General features: G+C 36.5%; 1 pseudogene; it reads left to right on the forward strand.

Annotated features, from left to right (window-relative positions):
- Positions 1 to 1,016: 1,016 nt before the first annotated feature.
- On the forward strand, positions 1,017 to 2,278 carry LOC135209803 (piggyBac transposable element-derived protein 2-like; annotated as a pseudogene).
- The last annotated feature ends 14,529 nt before the right edge of the window (positions 2,279 to 16,807 follow it).

A 16,807-nucleotide genomic window follows, 5' to 3' on the forward strand; every position in this document is an offset into this window, starting at 1 on the left:
GGAAATGAAGTCAAGTGAAGGCATTATAATGTCTTCAAGACCCTGTCTCTACTAGCTGTCTTCATTTAGTATTTGAATATTTTTTCAGTAATACTTGCAATAATAACAATGATGATGATAACAAAAATTAAGCTGATGATAATAATACTAATAAATTAATAATAATGACAAAACCAAAGGTTTATTAAAAAAAAAGTCAAGTTAACATATTTAAAAGGAAGGTATGTTAAAGTACAAAATTTAAAGACGCCCAGACATTTAAAAGGACAAACTTCATTAAAGAGACGGCACCAGTACAATTATGTCATCACATTGTCATATTATTATTATTGCATGACTATCTACATAGCTCCTACAACGGTTAAATTTTCTTGAGTCGCTCTTATATCTTTCATATATTTAAATACATCACCTATATTTAGTTATTTTGATAATTTACACCTTGCATCCATGAATATTCAAGTCTTATGCATGTTGACATGATATTTCATCACATTTTACTGTTTCGATATGGTTTGGCTTAATACTGTTCACTATTCGCAGGTAATCCCCAAACCTACCAAGCGATATTGGAAAGGTTAGACTCCAGTGACATAAGCAGTGCTGATGATGACGATGATGACTGGGTACCTGAGGCAGTATCTTCCAGAGGAACATTTTATCCTCGAGTGATGATTCGTCTTCTGAAGAACTATGCATTTTCCTAATGTAACCTCTTCTAATTCCCAGGGAAGGCGTTCCTTTTATTTGAGGGACATAGATTTTCGAGACACTCTCATCAGTGATAAACCAGAGAATAATGGTGATGGCAGATCTTTTAGACCAATCGACGAACCTTCAGGAGTTATGTGAACATGACTTCATAGAACACATTGCTTTATGTACCAATATGAAAGCTACTGAAACCACAGGGTTATCCTTGGGAACCAGTGGAGAGGAAATTGCAGTGTTCATAGGTATGAATTTTGCCATGTCAGTTATTAAAGATGCCAAGGATTAGAATGTATTGGCAAGGTATGACACGCCTACCATTTATTGCTGATGCTATGCCCAGAGATAGATTCTTTAAATTAAGGCCTGCTCTCAAATTTGTTGATGATAATAAAATTTCTGTAGCACAGAGAAGTTTAGATCGAGTATGGAAGGTGAGACCTCTCCTTGAAGAAATTAGAAAGAGATGCAATGAGCTCCCAAGAGAGAAAAAACTGAGTATTGATGAGAGTATCATTCCTTTTCGAGGAAGACTGAACATAAAGCAGCATGTTCCAGGGAAACCAAATCCTGATGGATTGAGATGTTTGTGTTAGCATCAACTAAAGGTCTTGTTTATGATTTTGACATTTTTCAGGGGAAAGAGGCACTGATTTCTCTGGTTGACCAGCTTAATGCCAAACCTAACAGGCCAGTAACATTGGGAGAGGCAGTTGTGTTCCGATTTCTTCCTAGTGTGGAACCTGGATCAAGTTTATTCTTTGATAGGTATTTTACTTCTCCTCAACTTTTGGGAGACTTGTATGATAGCTGTCTGAGGGGCACAGGAACTTTAAAGAAATGTGCTACCTAAAGAGGCAAATTTAAATCTGAAGCAACATTGAAAAGAGAGGGAAGAGGAAGCATCAGATTCACAAGTTAGGTATGACAGGAAAGTTGCATAACAGCATGGTATGATCAGAAAGTAATATACATGGCTTCAAACGAGTTTGGAATTAAGGAAGAGGATGTCTGCCTTCGGTGGTCAAAGGCAAAAAATGAACACATACAAGTGCAAAGAGTATAATAAAGCAATGGGAGGAGTGGACTTACACGATCAAGTCGTAAGTTATTACAGAAGTAGCTCTAGAACTAAGAAGTGGACTGTTAGAACGGGACTTCACATGATGGATGTGACAACTGCTAATAGCTGGTTTGGAATATATGGGCAGACTGCGGAGAAAACAAATATATGCCATACTTGGATTTTAAACTACAGTTGGCTAATCAGCTTATGAGAGGAGAGTTATCTGATAGAGATGGAAGATTATGGGGCGGCACAGATTCTGATGAAGAACTTGGAGATCCAGCCCCTAAGACCAAAAAGAGGAAAAAATTTAAAGTCCTTTGCCTGGTGAAAAAGAGAGGACAACAGGCGCAAAACACTTGCCTCTTATTGTCAGTGACGATTTCCGAAAATGTGAAAGGAAGGCTGCAAAGGCAAGTCCAGAACAGTATGGCTCATACTGTAAAGTTTATCTTTGTTTACATCCAAAGGAATTGCTTCTTTGAATTTCATTCTCCTTAAAACTCCTAACATACGAAAAATTCTTTTCAACATGAGGTATTTTATTCAAGCCTTTTTCAATTTCCTCATTTAACAGGAATGATGTTCAATTATCAATATTATGTTTGCTATTTTTCCTATGCTCAGTATTGTTTTATTCTATTTTTCTAATCTCAGCAATGTTTTATTTGCTATTTTTTCTATACTCATAATATTAAGCGGAGTACATTTTTCCTTGCTTTTCAGAATTCATACTAACTTTGTCTTACATCTACATGGAATTATTTCTTTGAATTTCATTCAACTTAAAATTCCAAATTGAGGAAAAATTCTTTTCAACATGAGGTAAAAGTACATTATTCATGCCTTTTCCAAATGTCTCATTTAAATAGAATAGTTGTCATTTATCAGTTATATGAATGCTTGATTTTTTTCTGTACTGAGCATTGTATTTGCTATTTTTTTCTGTACTCAGTATTGTATTTGCTAATTTTTCTATACCCAGTATTGTATTTGCAATTTTTTCAATACTCAGTATTGTTTGCTATTTTTCTAATTCAGTAATATTGAATATAGTAAAATTTTTCCTTAACTTTGTAATGGTATAATAAGATAGCCCTCGTGAAACTCTACTGATGGTTTAATTTACCTTTTAAAAGAAGAATCTTCATCTCCAAATCATTAGTTTGGTTTTAAAAACATTGCAATATGCAAAAAGCTACAAAATTAGGAAAATTCGCCAGGAGGAGTCCTGAAAGACAGCATACTGTCTAATCAGTTCATGTAAATGGAGACAGCAATGACAATTTTGTAATTATTCTCAGTCTATTGGAAGGTAAACACACTGAAAAAATTGGTTTACATTAACCGGAGATCGCCAGATGGCTCTGGAGTCTAAGAGAGAGAGAGAGAGAGAGAGTTGATCGCGTCCGGTATGGTAAGAAGAGAAAGATGATAAGGGCGTATAGGTATCTAGGCGTGTGGGGAAGGAGGGGTGAGGGGTAGGATGGGGGGAGGGGGAGGGAGGTAGGTAGGTTATAGTACCTATGACACATCAAAATAAGCAGCAGAATTTTGAGGTATCCTGACATAGATACTGATGAAGAGACAAGCCGTTATATCAAGGATTTCTTGTCGATTACACTTGGAGATGCATTCGAGACAAAAGGAGTGAGAAGGGACAGATTACATCGAATTCCATGAGTTCTACAGGAGCATAAAACATTTCGTTGCTAATTCACAAGAGACAGGCCCAGATCAAAAATAAAATAAAATGGCTAAATAAACCAGTGCAATACATTCCAGATAAAAGAAGTCGATTTGGAGCGTACATTTTTTAACTTTGGGATGCCAGAAATGGATTGGATTCTCGATTTCATCATCTACATACATATTATTTAATGAAAATCCAGGTGTATCGGGTTCTGTGGTAGAAGCAGCATTGATGTCTTCGTATCTCGGGTAACTGGAATACAGTATTTACAAGCCCCAGGATAAACTAGGAGAGGTTAACATCAGGAGAGGGATGATCTTCCAGGGCAACTGGAACCACATTTCAAATTTATGTTAGCAAGTATAGTAGAAATTTGAAATGTGGTTGCATGAATATCCAATCTGCAGTGTTTTATTTCCCGCAGATTGGATATTCACGCAACTACATTTCTAATTTCTGTTGCTGGCAAGTATAGTCAGCCATGATCCGTGTAAGCTGCAATCCTCGTCATTTCAACAGGAGTACTACAGTCCTTACATGTTAACTCATTGCGTATGTCCTTGAATCTATAATTTTTTTTTATAAATGACCATATCTTTGACAATAGTAGCAAGTGATGACTTGATATCTGTCTCTCACCGTATTGACGTCCCACTTTGTCGCTTTTTTCAGGAACAACCTTCCTAATCTCAGGCTAACTGTTCAATATCCAATAAAACGTTCCCCCGAGTATAGATTTTTAAGCACAACTCATTTGATCTTCTCATCAGTTTTGGATATGGATTGCAAATAACTATTTCTCTCAATCACTGTCTTTTACCACCACCTATTCTGCTTCATATGTATTGCACATCATGATCTTAGGTTTATATTCTCCAATCTTCTTAATGTCAGTTCCCTGAACGCCATTCCTAATGTTATTCACCACCAAGTCCGAGTCTGTTCCTCTGCAAAATTTAAAATAACAATACTCATGCTTCATAGACCTAGTATCTCCAAAAGCTTTATCATCCTGTCAGTGATCTTCTCAGACAGTTGTTTAGACTTACTGATCGACAGATTCTTATCCTTTCCCCTAACTTAGTCGGCGTAGGTATATCTCGCCATTTCCAGGCAAAGTCTTTGACAGGCCCAAGATCCAGGTGACAAAATGGGGTTTAGCATACTAGCATATATCCAATGTTCCCTTCAGTTCGTCATTGTAATTCGTTTTCTTTGGTACCTCAACCTAAAAAAGAAAGTATTTAGAACGCAGACTGATCTAAAGCTTCTGGCTGACTATACCACTACCGCGGTCTGGCCCCCGAAGTATTTAATGACTTTTTTTTTTATATATTTATTGTTTTATTGTTCATGTCAGTTGTTTATGTTTATGACATTTACAGTCTTTTGTTCATGTTTTGTCTTTCTTCCCTATGGGGTTGGTACTAAACACAGCGCCCATTTCGCTGGTAATTATCTTTTAGTGTTTCTCGTCAGTATCGTAGCTCTTTTTTTTTTTTTTTTTTTTTTTTTTTTTTTAAATTCAGGCAGACAGCACGCTGCAAAGAACCTTAAGTAATCCCTGCAGTGCACCACGTGAGATGCACTGTTGGTAATAGATCTCACTAAAAGCCATCGTAAGCAAACAATCGACCAATGAGCATTGTGGCGAAAAAGATGGACTTATAGTGGACTGTATTATGCTTAACGTTGTTACTTGGTCAAAAACGCTAAAAGTCTTACGTAACAACTCCACAAAACTCCCTTTGCGGTTTCTAAATTACGGGGAGATATCTCTCAACCCAATTCATTATTAACGAGGATAACACACCAATATCGTTAATGAATAGTACCATTAACAATTAAGTAGTTTCACTTACTGAGTCAGATCCCTTGTAGACATGAACTCTGATCATAAATCGCTATACGAGATACGACGAGAGGTACGCGGCCACTCACGGGTTGATTTTCAGACCTTAGAGGACCGCTCTGTGTATCTCGTTTTCTAAAAGTTATTTGCATAACCTTGAAAGTATGAACACAATAAAGGTTTATCAGATCAATTCATATTCACCATCCACAAAACTGAAACAGGAAAAATGAAATAAAATCGAGGGATATTGAAATGCATTTGATAAATGTAAAGTTAAAATCAATTTAATAACTAAAAGTTAAACATATCAAAGAGTAATAACATATAAGTGACAAATGAAATTAATCACTCGAGGGGAATTGTAAATCAATGGCACTCAAATGAAACAAATTATGACAAAATTCAAAGAACCAGGGCAATCGCCCTTTCTAAATCCACACACACATCACTACAACAACACTAGATAACAGGTCACCATCAAAAGTTGAGCCAAGAAGCTGTTCGTTCCGCTCCTGCATTCGGGTTTTGTTGGGGAAAAAGAAGAGAAGAAGTTATACAATTACCACGAATGTAGAACTGACGTACAAGGTTTTCATGAACATAAAAAAACTCTACAATAATTATCAAGTTCGTTGTCAAAAATAAATTCCAAATATATAGTGTGCAACTTCAACATATTTATTAAATGTAGTGAATTAATTGGTGGTGTGTGTCAATACAATTTGGGCGATATCATGCCCATACAATGTACTACGCACATACACATTCACACTCCTAGAGGGGCACGCAGAGGAGTGTTCAGAGGGGCGAACTACTACCCTTCCCTTCCCCTTACGATCTTTTGACCTCTCCTAATGGCTTCTCTGGCGAGAGGCACAAAGAAGACCCAATGACACCAACTCTTACCATACGTAATATGTGCAATACATTCACCAAGAACAATTTCATATATATAAAGACAAATGAATTATCATAACTAAAACAGTAATTATACTTCGTTACTAAAACGTCTACTGACGTTTATGTCAAAAGACTTCGTCTTTGTGTAAAACCATCTTTTCAATGCTAACCGCACAAAAGATACTACGTACTAGAACATAGCAAATCAGATAATATAATGTTAAGAGTGTTATTCTCGAAGAGATGTGGTTCTTTCACCCTTATTATGTCATGCAATGTAGACGTACATATCTACTATACAAAATATATAGGCATGCGAATATATTGGGTTTTTCACTGAATACAAATACAGTAACATAGTTCCTGTCTCTCGATTACCTGACAGACGGCAATACGCAGTGAAGAAATCAATCAATAATTTTCTAATGAAGACGGACACTAATAACTATAATAAAAAGACAAATAGCAGGAAACAAATGAATACACAAAAACATTAGAAAATAAAATCGTTGTGAGAGGAACTCCTCACAAGCATGGCTGTTCCCCTAATCCAAACAGTATGTTGCAAATTCATGATGTTCATTCGTCATGTACTCGACTAATTGTTAAGCGAATTATAGAGCAATAAATGAATTAAGTTACGAACTGATGATATTGATTCAGCAAGTACGTGGCCGTTGATTACTGATGTCACCCTAGCAGAGAGGCAGTCAGTAGACTTAATTTTGCAATGATCATAAGGTGTGGTTGTGACGTATCATAAGCAAAGTATCGTCCCAAGTCTAGCCATCTGATTTCCTCCATTTAAACTTTATTTTATTCTGATGTAATTTTTTTTAAATCGCACCTATAATTCTTTTCAATTTGGGATTTAGAACCTCAATAAATCGAGATAATTGGCACTCTATCACATTACCCGAGATCGTCAAGACGACGGCCAGAGATCTAGTGTGTTAGTTGGTCCTCTGTCACATTATCTGAGATTGTCAAGGACGGTCGGCGATAGTCGGCGTTGGTAGCCTGAGCCCAGAAGTCCACATCATGGCCTCTTGCCCCCTTCAGCCACCTCTACTACACTTTTGAGAGACAAGTTCTGTCATTACGGGACCCTCAGCAAGAAATACTGTTCTCTTATCAGCATCTTTTCATACTTTCGTTAATTCTTGTTGACAAAATGACCTGCCATCTTCGTCTTTAGAACTACACTGAGCCCTTGCAGTACCAATGACAGTCACCAGTGTCAATATAGGAATTGCTTTAGCCAATCACAGCCATCCACAGTATCCAATCTTTCTATCGTCCCCTGTCATTGGCTGAGAACTTGGGGTTTTGGCTGAACGTCTTAGTAAACAATCTCCTATTGGCTGGTGGAATTAGAACCGTTTTCAGAAGGTATTCCTGTGGGGGCCAACATCCTTTGATATCTAATATTTATCTGAATGGTTTATGATCACATAGGTACTCAAATGAAAATTCAAATCTGCTAAAAGGGCATATATATATATATATATATATATATATATATATATATATATATATATATATATATATATATATATATATATTATATATATATATATATGACTGGTAAAAATGTTCTGTTACAACAGAATTCCATCTAATAAAAGGAGCCCATAAAAACACCAAAATATAGAGAAAAATACTATATTTCAGAGACTGCTGTCTCCCTCTTCAGGTAGATGAATGAGAAAAGTTTACAGAAAAGGTGGTATTTGTAACAAGAGGTCCATCCACAGGTAAGCCAATTTAGGTCACTCCTGCTGATAATCTTCCTTTCATCTTCTTAAGCATTGGTTGAATGAAAATCTTGTCGATCACATCTGAATCCCATGCTCCTTTTGAGATGTTCATTACCTACATCTCTTTAATTAAGGCCGATCCCATCTATGGACTCTTGTACCGGCAGTTGCTGCTATGAATTATATGTGACAAATTCCAGTTTATTCTATGGTTATGTTCATTTATATGGTTGTCCAAATCTAACTGACCGTTTTGTGTTGTACTAATCTCTGGGAAGTTGATTTTCCTGTAAATCTGATGTAAAATTGGGTCACAGTCCTGGCATGGGATTTCGTAAATGCCTGTGTCCTGGGGGACGTCTTTTGTTGGACGTTAATTAGGGATTTGGCTAAGGTATTTGGGTAAGTAAATGCAAAAGGGTTAGATTTTCCGAGAGTCTGGGTCACTGTCTTAATCCTGTCCAGGTGTGGAATTTTATTTTATTGTTGTTGTGCCTCTGGTCTTGTCTTGAGGGGTCGGTAGAAAATTAAGTTTGCTTTGTGAATTGCTTTCTCAATTATATGGTCAGGATACTTTAAAGACGAAAGTTGCTAACAAATTAGTTCAAATTCTTTTTCCCGGAAATCTGGGGAACAAATTTATAAGGCTCTTAAGAACAGGTTGCTGGCTACACTTATCTTGATAGCAATGTCGTGATAGCTAAAGTAGTGAATGTATGAAAGTGAGAACGCTGGTTTTCTGTATATGGTAAATTTGTATTCTGTCGTGTCTCTGATTATTAAAACATCAAGAAAAGGAATTTTGTTGTCTGTTTCCCATTCAAATTTAAAGTTCATTATCATCTATTTTCTAAACCAGGTCTTATCACTTGAATATAGTTCACTGTTTCCTGGACCTGAGACCAGCATATTGAGTTACTTTGAAGAAGGACCCAATCAAATTTTGTACTTTATCAAATGGCCTAGTCCCACTGATCAAAGTATTCTATTGATATTCCGTAAAAGGACTTTACTGTGCTTTTGAAATGTTCAACATTATTCGCCCTACCTCCCAAATCTCGGAGCATCTTGGTGATTGTCATTGGGATGAAGAGTTCTCTTTTTCGCTCTGCCATTTTCATTTCAGATCTTTTAAAATGCAATTAACTTACATCATTGAAACTTTTTGGGATTTGATTTTCAAAGTGTATTCATGGAACACTGTACTCTGACTGCGTTCAAAATAAAGCCAAAATCAGCAAATGGATCATCAAAAAGCTGCTTAAGAATGGTTGGGCATTTATCCTGGGACAAAAAATAGGTCTTTAATGGTTTGAGTAGATTGAGAATCCTCTCAATAGCTGGTCGTAAAGCAAGACACCTTGTCTTCGTATATCCTAATAAGTTTTGATAGTGCACATCAACATTTTTATAAATTTCTCTCATTTGCTCCGCTCTGACTGTGTAGATGTAGAAGAAAGAAAATATCCTCACGGTTATAACTTCCACATCTATTGGTAGACAAACAGTCATTCCAGCTTTCATACAATTATTCACGATATGAGCTATGCAGTTAACACCAATTAATTTTCTACCTAGAACTTGTTGCATTCTGCAAAAGACATTATTTTGCCTCTCCTTAGCGGACAGATTATTGGAAATTATGACAGCAGGATGGCGTAAAGCGGCTTTCTGCAATTGCCAGCTTTTCACTACGATCCTGAGTTATTTCGCAGACAGTATTGATAATATTCCTTGGGGAGATTGGTAGGGTGCGAGTGCCAATAATAGGTAACTATCTCATCACAGTGTCGTAGTTCGTACACAATACTCACTAAGCAAGAACTTCAGAAAATCTTCTATTCTCTTTAATTCTTCAAATGGTCACCGACGTTTTGTATTGTGGGGAAAATGTCGACCTTTACAATGTAACCTGGGTGCTTGTATCCTGCCTTAAAACAATTCTCATTGAGCGGGTATATTATTTTTTCTTTTGTAATAACGGTTCTATCTTTTAAGTATTTCCTATTACCTTCTGTTATATACTTCTTTCGAATGAACACCATAACAGTCTTTGAGAGCTTTATTCAAAGTCAATGACCATCAAGATTTTTTACCTCCGATACTTTGACCCTGACACCATGGCAAGGTGGAAAGTATCTAACCAATAAGGGACATAATTTATTTCCATGATTTGAGCCGTCACAATATAGTAAAGTAACACAATTTGCGGGGGACAAATCAGAATTTAAGTGCTCTAAGGCATCGGGCAAGAAGACTTTATTCAAAATCGCCTTCGTTTTTGTTCTGGCACAAGGAAACGTACTTTTCAAAACACTTCTTATTGAGTTTGGAAGTGCAATCCATAGAGCGAAATGACAAATTGTGTTGAACTGAATGAGGCTGTTGAATTCTGTTCTTTTTCTCCAAATCTGTCCTTCTGTAGGAATGTGGTCATCGACTTGCTAGATGAGGAGGATGCATTGGTACGCTTATGTCTATCTGTCTTTATGTGATGTTCAATATCATATTTTCCACCATTCGCTATCGAAAAAGATGATGTACACTTTATGCATTTGACACCACTTTCACTTTTTGTTTTCTTTATGAAAGGATATTTTTGTTCTAAGTCTTTGTAGAAAGTAGCTTTCCTTTTGGTTGACATGATTACCGTAATATACGTACTACATCTTACGTCAAGGGCTCGTTGCGTACTAGCCACGGCAATACATTATCAACACAGACATGGACAATTGTAGGATCAGTTGTTCACTGTACCATATGTGTACAGAACGCACATTAGTTCCCTTCTTCTTCCATTTGTTTAAAGAAAAACGGAGCATCATGCAGTGTATCATGGGTCAGTGTGGGAAACCATACAAATTTGGTAAAAGAAAAAAAAATTCAGCAATTTATATAACTAAATTCATATGCAATGGCAAGGGGGACAAATGTGGGACACAAGGCTGAAAGGGGGCCATTAGGGCGTCCCCCCAAAGACCGCAATTTTTGGGGGGATACAAAGAGTAAAAAAAAAGAGGGCCTGTCCCCCTCAGAGGGGGATGTATGATCACCCTACTTATGGCTGTTAACCACCATCATTGCCATTGTTGTGTTCTGAGCTCCCATTGGTCGCCTGAGACATCACACCACTCACCAGCTTCCTCCGGCGAACAATGGGAGCTGAGGATGTTACGCAGAACTGTATTCATCCGGTTGTTTGTTCTGAAAATGGAGTCCCCAGAGCCATCTAATCGGCGCTTTCTGTCGAAAGAGTGACTCAAGCGCAAAACTATTCTGCTTTTTCAAAACAAAGCCAGATAAAAATTCCCAGATACATAACTGCAAAGACTGCAATTAAAAACAAATCATATCGTTTAAATATTAAGGGTAGGCTCCACTTTGGGGGGTGCCGATCGTAAAAAAATATTTGCCAAAAATACACTAATCAAGACAGGCTAATGAAATTTTCAGGCATTATTAGCACTATAATAATGCATATTCCCTGTGAGTTTATCATCCTACAGGGAAAATTAATGATTTTATGATAAAAAATGTGAAAAAACAAAGGATATTTTCCGGCCCCTCGTACTGAAGGTTGTTTGGTGATTGGTGAGAAACTACAGTCTTGAATAGAAATTCGGTCTGACAGAATGTTGGTATATCCACCTGGAACATGCACAAAAAAAATTATCAAAATAGAACAGTAAATAAGCACGTAATAAAAAAAAAAGAGCAACAACTTTGTAAGTTCAGCGAAAGCCAGCCGAAAAATCAGACTATAGCTAGGAAGAAATATTCAGGATAAATTCAAATCTCGATTTAGGGACAAAACCTTTTGAGAGTTTGTAGTTATTATGTCACTTGATAGCCTAAAACATCTAAAATTATATTATTTAGCACAATCAAAGAAAAACCACCTCCAAAAAAAAAAAAAAAAAAAAAAAAAAAAAAAAAAAAAAAAAAAGGGTGGGGGTGGTTTTTTCATTGATTGTCCTAAATAATATAATTTTTAGATGTTTTAGGCTATCAAGTGACATAATAACTACAAACTCTCAAAAGGTTTTGTCCCTAAATTGAGATTTGAATTTTTCCTGAATATTTCTTCCTAGCTATAGTCCTGATATTTCGGCGGGGCTTTCACTGAACTTACAAAGTTGTTGCTCGTTTTTTTTGTTATTACGTGCTTATTTACTGTTCTATTTTGATCATTTTTTTTTGTGCATGTTCCAGGTGGATATACCAACATTCTGTCAGACCGAATTTCTATTCAAGACTGTAGTTTCTCACCAATCACCAAATAACCTTCAGTAAAAGGGCCGGAAATTTCCGTTTTTTCACATTTTTTTCCATAAAATCATTAATTTTCCCTGTAGGATGATAAAACTTACAGGGAATATGCATTATTATAGTGCTAATAATGCCTGAAAATTTCATTAGCCTGTCTTGATTAGTGTATTTTTGGCAAATATTTTTTACGATCGGCACCCCCCAAAGTGGAGCCTACCCTTAGCATTTGACTAAGACGTACCAATCAGAAAATCAAGAAATTCTCAAGGAAATTCACGACTGGATCCTGGCATGACATAGAAGGGGCGGGCTGAAGGTGAAGGAGAAATCAGAATGACGAACATTATGTGAAGAAGCCACACCCTCATAATATAATAAAATTTCTTTGCTTGAAATCATACTTTGGAACTTGATAACATGACAGGGTAACATTATCGCCCCCACCCCGCCCCCCATAACCCGTTTTTAAAGTTCCTAAAGTTTACAATATCATTCGTAGGGACTGCAGGACATAGAGACTGCGATTCTTTTTAAGTTTTCTTGCAACTAGATAATCGCAATAAATACACACAGCTCTTTTCTATCTGCCTCTTCAATAGGGCGTTTTATGAAATATGATTTTGTTTGATATAAGAACGTGTCAACGTTTACGCTGATAGTTAGAATATTCAAGTCGTCTTTACAAAATCGATAACCTAAAAGAATGATACACCAGAACATGAAATGAGACACTCTGTTTGCCGAAGTAGGAGACAGAATGACCAATGCCCATTTTCCATCCATCTTTTAACTTTAAGGAAATGCTGAATATTATTCACTAAAACACGAATGAGGAGAGTAAGAAAGCGTTCATGGACAAGATTCTATTTCGATAATGGATCAATCTGGCGTCATTTCACATTTTAGTTGTTCCTTTTAAGAGTTTAAAGTTGGCTATCCTGACTTCCAGGTATCAGCCAGATTGAAAACAAAGATTTCCTTTATTGCATTTCTTGACTTTTAAGCTAACTCAAGAAATATCAATAACGCAAAATTCATTTTACTGAGTGAATCGTTAAGTGAAACTGTCTTCCTCATCGCATCGCTGATCAGTAAACACTTGATTAGAATTTTAAAAACAAAATAACTTTTTTTTTTTTTTCTTTTTTTTACACTCGAAACGGCCACTGAAAAGCCAAGAATAATGCCAACTTTTAAGATCTTCAAATATAGAATTTTCAGGCAATGGGTCGCAAAATGCTTTAGTTATCGAACAGGAAATTCTGCAGTAAAGACAAATCATTTCTCCTCCTCTGATGCAGTAAGAGAATCTGTCATTATTATGATATAATGATTCAGAATACATTGTTGTCATATTGGTCATTCTACATCCTCCTCCAAGGCCAAGAGACGATTTCCTCCACCCACCCCCCCCTTCTTATCAGAAATGATGTCGAGAATTGGCTATTTCTTAACCCCCTAACAAAACTACACAAATGACAACTCTTACCTGTCAGTAGCGGCCGGCCTCTCTCTGCAAACATTGTCAACTACTATGAGATTCAGGGCCTCTGTAACACGGTTTTTTGGACTTTGCTCCTTGTCAAAGCATCGGATGTAGCTGAAAGTTGACATATGTATATTTTACAACCACACACAAATTTTGTCAGCATTATCAATAACCTAAACCCGATAGTTTAAATTTTTATAGAATAAAAATTATCTAGCCGACGCCATGGCCAATGATTACGAGCCACGAGTCGAAAAACATTCATTACATAAGCAAAGTAAACACCTTTTGACAAAATGTTGCGCCGCCCATCCACTAGACAGAAACCCATTCACCTTGTTCCATCGGCTCTGAAACCCAAAGACTTTATGAATGGCGGAACGATACATAGATGTGGGTGGGGTATCAGTGCTAGCGTAGTAATACTACTGTAGCAGTAGTGCCGCAACAGCATAGCGTAATATACATGAATTAAACGTTTAGGCCAACTGCTGGGATCCTTGAAGATCATTTAGCACTTCTTACAACTACTCGAGAAATGAGTTTTTATAGCCAAAAGTTAAATTTTCTAATCCAACAATGCCCATGATAGCCTTCAGTGTTATCCTGATTTATAACGAGGCTAAAGTGGGTGGAGCCTCATGAAGTTATCATTCTGACGATAATTATTGGTGAAGGTTTAAAGCCAAAATACGGTACCGGCTATTTTTTTTCAATAAATAGGTCGATAGCCAATAAATAAAAATTGCATGACATTGGATATAGCAGTTATCAAATCAAGCTTGTCTACTATGTTTTTGAAAATTACCATCTATCCCTACATCTTGTCAATCTGATTGTGACCTATAAAGTAGACTGTAATTTCTTAGGACACTTATTTTGGGAGTTAGACTAATATTCGAAGTGTTTTTTTATTTATTAACATATTTTGTTGGTTTGTTCATTATGACAATTATCAGTGGAGAGGTTCAGAGTTCATAAAGGTGTGCTACTTTGCTTGTATTTAAATTTGTTTGTCATTGTTGCCAGAGGTATAGCCTTTGTTACGTATAGCCAATCATCCATCGAGAAAGAAGGAAGAAATGCTGTCATATGTTACGTAAACGATGTTGCGTTCGAAACCTTTTCTCAGAGTAAGTTGGCCCGTCTTCAAAAAAAGTCACTTTTTCATTGTAAGTACCAAATTTATTCAACCTACGTAATGAAGAATACAGTCAAAATTTATGTGTAGATATAATGTGTATTCTGAATAAGCGTTATATTTATGAAATGCATAGATAAAAAGTTATTGCGAAAAAACCGTGTTACAGAGGCCCTGAATCTCATAGTAGGCTAACGAGTTCACATAAATACAAAAATATGCTATTTATTTACCAAACCAGATGAACATAAAATGGAACAAAATGATTAATAAGTCATATTTGAAAAAACAAGTCTGCCTCACAAAGAACTGTAAATTATCATTCCACTCTCCTGGATTAGTCTATGTAATCACCCAAAGTCTCAAATTGTCAACCTAGAACATTCTGACAGTCAAACTTAGAGAATCCTGTTTCTAGAATAATGACATGGGACCCATCTGTAACAAAGAGACATATTCATTATATTCCCCACTACACAATGTTAAATAAATGTATGCACTTCACACTTCTCTCTTTTCAAAGGCAACTGTTTTTAAGTCATTTAAATATGTGCCATACCTTTCATGGGTCTTGCCTCAACACCTGGTGTCTTCTGAACTGTCTTCCTTTCTATCTCAAAGGAATGTGTGCTTTTCTCTTGAGTGTCTCAAGCGGCCGGACCTGTCATGCACGTGCAAATGGATGTACACATCCACCACACCCTATGATCGCCCGTGGCAACAGTTCGCACAGCCATCAGCCCAATAATGCACACACATCAAATTCCTTCGTTTCCAAGAAGGCTATCTCTAGGCGCTCTCTGTCTCCAAGCCAGAGAAGCTGACATCATGTAATTCACTAAAACATCAATTCATTCCTTTAATATTTATTATATTTAATTTTTGCTTCATATATTTATTTAATCTGGATTTATCTATCTATCCTCTTGCTATAAAGATAAGATGGTTTCTTATTTGATGACCAGAGTTTATATAATAGAGTATATCTCAGAAGAGAGAGAGAGAGAGAGAGCAAGAGAGACGAGAGAGAGAGAGAGAGAGAAGAGAGACCTTACAGACCTTACAGACCTTACATCTTGTTCGGGTTGCCCCAGGTCCCTCAGTGTGAGGCACCTCTAATGTCTACCAGAGAGTTGCTAGTACATCTTCCGGTATATTTTGCATCTTCCAATCTTGGATGGTCTGGGATGCAGTTTAGATATTTGTCGAGCTTATTCTTAAACACATCTACGCTCACTCCTGATATATTCCTCAGATGAGCTGGCAACGCATTGAATAGACGCTGCATTATCGATGCTGGTGCGTAGTGGATTAATGTCCTGTGTGCTTTCCTTATTTTTCCTGGTATAGTTTTGGGCACTATTAATCTACCTCTGCTTGCTTTCTGATATTTTTAGTTCCATGATATTTTCTGCTATTCCTTCTATCTGTTTCCATGCCTGAATTATCATGTAGCGTTCTCTTCTCCTTTCTAGACTATATAATTTTAAGAATTGTAGTCTTTCCCAGTAGTCTAGGTCCTTAACTTCTTCTATTCTAGCTGTAAAGGACCTTTGTACACTCTCTATTTGTGCAATATCCTTTTGATAGTGTGGGTACCATATCATATTGCAATATTCAAGTGGACTACGAACATATGTTTTATAAAGCATATCATGTGTTTCAGCTTTTCTTGTTTTGAAGTGCCGTAACAACATTCCCATTTTTGCTTTACATTTTGCCAACAGAGTTGCTATTTGATCATTGCATAACATGTTCCTATTCATCATCACACCAAGGTCTTTAACTGCTTCCTTATTTGTGATGGTCTCATTATTAGGTCCCTTATATGCATATAGCTTTCTTTCTCTGTCTCCATAATTTATTGATTCAAATTTATCAGAGTTAAATACCATCCTATTTACCTCTGCCCAATCATATACT

The sequence above is a fragment of the Macrobrachium nipponense genome, chromosome 38 (assembly GCF_015104395.2).
Source record: "Macrobrachium nipponense isolate FS-2020 chromosome 38, ASM1510439v2, whole genome shotgun sequence".
Classification (NCBI taxonomy): domain Eukaryota; kingdom Metazoa; phylum Arthropoda; class Malacostraca; order Decapoda; family Palaemonidae; genus Macrobrachium; species Macrobrachium nipponense.